Genomic DNA, 3,398 nt, shown 5'->3' on the forward strand with positions numbered 1-3,398 from the left:
GGAAATGGAGTATGAGCGTAAGCCAGCAGAGAACATTAAAACTAACTTTAAAAGCTTCTATAGATATGTGTAGAGAAAAAGATTAGTGAAGACAAATGTGGGTCCCTTACAGTCAGAAACGGGGGAATTTATAATGGGGAACAAGGAAATGGCAGACCAATTAAATACATACTTTGGTTCTGTCTTCACAAAGGAGGATACAAATTACCTCCCAGAAATGTTGGGGAACATAGGGTCTAGTGAGAAGGAGGAACTGTATGAAATCAGTATTAGTAGGGAATGTTTGGGAAATTGATGGGATTGAAGGCCGATAAATCCCCAGGGCCTGATAATCTACATCCCAGAGTACTTAAGGAAGTGGCCCTTGAAATAGCAGATGCATTTCTGGTCTTTTTTCAAAATTCTGTGGACTCTGGAACAGTTCCAATGGATTGGACGGTAGTTAATGTAACTCCACTATTTAAAAAAAGAGGCAGAAAGAAAATAGCGAATTATATCCCGGTTAGCCTGACATCAGTCGTGGGGAAAATGCTGGAGTCCATTATAAAAGATGTAATAGCAGAATGCAATAATAACTCGTCTCCACTCCTAGTATTTCTAAATCCCACACATTCACTATAATGTGAACGATTATTTCCTGTTGTGTCTCTCTCAGATTTGTAAACTTCACTGTGTTTTAGTGAGGTGATATCTACTGGCGGGAAGCAAGAACTGCAATCAAGCAGCAGAAACTCCACAGTCTGTCAGGGTTAAAGAAACATTGCAATGTGAGGATACAGCGAAGTGGTTTGATTGGGTAGATGGAGACATGATTCCACTTGTGGTGGTGTCTGAAGCAAAGGCCAGAAATACAAAATTGTCATTAATAAAAGAAATGAGGAATTCATGAAAAATGTAGTAACGTAGTGAGTGGTTAGAATGTGGATCGAATAGAAAGTGAGATTGGATGGACAGAAGCAGTCTGAAAGGATGGCTGAAACAAAAGATGAGTGACTTGAAACGTTAACTGTGTTTCTCTCAGCACTGATGCTGCCAGAGCTGCTGAACATTTCCAGCACTTTCTGTTTTTATTTCAGCATTTGCAGGATGTTGCTTTGATCTGAAAAAAAATGGATGATTGACTGGGGGGTTCCAGTGAAATTCCACTGCAGCTAAAGAAGCCAAATTGATCAGTGGCTCGTTGGTCTAGGGGTCTGATTCTCGCGTCGAGAAGATGGTTTATTAATATGCGAGAGATCCTGGGTTCATGTCCCGGACGAGCCCTGGGCTGCTGGCATTTTTAGATTAAGGTTTTAGCCTTGCAGAAGGTGGAATTGACTGCCAAACGGAGCTGGCTTGAGGACCAGACAACTGGATTCAAAGAGCTTGTCGACAAAATTGTAATTAACTAAATGTACAGATAGCCAAGTGGGAATATGAAGTTGTTGCAGTAATTGAGACCTGACACCACAAACAACATGACTGGATTGGAATGGAATTCTTCAGTGTTTCTGTTGTTTGGCTTGCATTGACTCATCGATTTTCTTGTTTTTCACTTTGTCGATGCCTTTGAATAATTGTGGATCCTTCTTCAGAGTGTCTTCTTTCACCAGGTAGTTCTGACCTCTGATGATGTTGATCGTAATCAGCTTCAATTCGCTGATAGTTTTGGAACTGAGCAGATTTCCTTTGCTTGAGTCTACAACATGGAACTCAGTCTGACATGTGGACCCATGGGAGGATTTGAATGCCACCCCTGCGTTGGAGTTGCATCCATCCAATAAGCGACCGAGTAGAAGTGACAGTTCGGTCAGTCGAACATGAGACTTTTAATGGCAGGGTTGTGAGTTTGACTGCCATTCTGTTTTTCCCTTTTTTAAGTCTTCATGAGCAGAGAGTACAGGTAGTGTTTGAAATGAGCAAGTCTCGCTTTGATTCAGGACTCTTACCTCGCTGCAGCATCTCACTATGAAAGATTGAATTTGATCTCATTTCATTCTCAGCTCGGTGTCTCTGCGGCTCAGTGGCACTTCTGGCTGTCTCCCTCTTCACAATCCATCAGGACTGAGAAAGCAATGGGGAATATTACTCACATGTTGTGTTCTTTAATTTTTTGGAAAACTTGAATGTATGTATTTTCTTCCAAAACAAGGACACCAAGCAGCAGTTAATGTAGGGCTGAAGTAGCTCAGTTGGGAGAGCGTTTGACTAAAAATTTAAAGGTCCCAGGTTCAATCCTGGGTTTCAGCATATCCACTTCATTATGCGTCCCTTGCCTTGGTTCTGACTTTCCAGTTGCATAATTTCCTTTGCAATTATTTACCAAGAACCAGTGGATTGAATTTGAGAAACAACACAGAGTCATTTGCAGCATCGAAGGTGGTCATTTGGCCTATCACGTCCATGCTGGCTCTCCCCGGAGCAATCTAGTCAGTTCCACTGACCAGCTCGATCCCGTTTCTCCTGCAAATTTCTTTCCTTCAAGTATCCATCCAATTTCCTTTCCAAATCATTGATTGTCTCTGCTTCCATCACACTCGTGGGCCAAGTCATTACCACCCACAACATAAAAAAGTTCCACCTCATGAAGGATGGGAAATACTTATATTTTCTCTTTGCTTGTTCTCTATTTCTATGAGAATAGACTGGCAGTCAACATGAAAGGGAACCCAAAAATCTTCGAGCAGCATGTAAATGATAAGTGGGTAGTAAGAAGTTGAGTAAGGCCTATTAGGGACAAAAAGGATAAAATAAGCTGAGAGGTGCAGGGCAATGTTAATCTACTGAATGACTACTTGGTATCAGTGATCACTAAGGAAGTGGAATTTGACAAAATATCAGTAGAAGTGAAGAGAGTGGAGGCAATGGAGAGAGTCCAAATTGAGATAGGGAGGTACTTCAATGAGGTATAAAGTATAAGGGTGACCTGGTACCCATGTCAATAAGTCACTGACAGCTCACATGCAGGTGCAGCAAGCAATTAGAAAGGCTAATAGTATGTTAGCCTTTATCACAAGAGGATTTGAGTACAGGAGTAGTGAAGTCTTGCTTCAATTGTATAGAACCTTGGTTAGACCGCACTTGGAGTACTGTGTGCAGTTTTGGTCTCCTTACCTTAGGAAGGATATTATTGCCATGGAGGGAGTTCAACGAAGGTTCATCAGACTTGTTCCTGGGATGGTGGGACTGTTCTATGAAGAGAGATAGGGAAACTGGGGCTGTATTCTCTAGAGTTTCGAAGAATGAGAGGTGACCTCATTGAAACCAACAAAATACTTAAAGGACAGTCAGGGTAGATGCAGCTAAGATGTTTCCCCTGGTTGGGGAGTCGAGAACCAGGGGATGCAATTTCAAAATAAGGGGGAAGCCACTTAGGACAGAGATGTGAAAAAATGTTGTTATTCAGAGGGTTGTAAATC

At 41.8% G+C, this 3,398-nt stretch overlaps 1 non-coding gene across 1 annotated transcript; it reads left to right on the forward strand.

The window, feature by feature from the left end:
• The first annotated feature begins 2,156 nt into the window (after positions 1-2,156).
• On the forward strand, positions 2,157-2,229 carry trnaf-aaa (transfer RNA phenylalanine (anticodon AAA)). Its single transcript has one exon. It is a non-coding gene; the product is annotated as a tRNA-Phe (tRNA).
• The last annotated feature ends 1,169 nt before the right edge of the window (positions 2,230-3,398 follow it).

This window comes from Heterodontus francisci, unplaced genomic scaffold, assembly GCF_036365525.1.
Source record: "Heterodontus francisci isolate sHetFra1 unplaced genomic scaffold, sHetFra1.hap1 HAP1_SCAFFOLD_221, whole genome shotgun sequence".
Lineage (NCBI taxonomy): Eukaryota > Metazoa > Chordata > Chondrichthyes > Heterodontiformes > Heterodontidae > Heterodontus > Heterodontus francisci.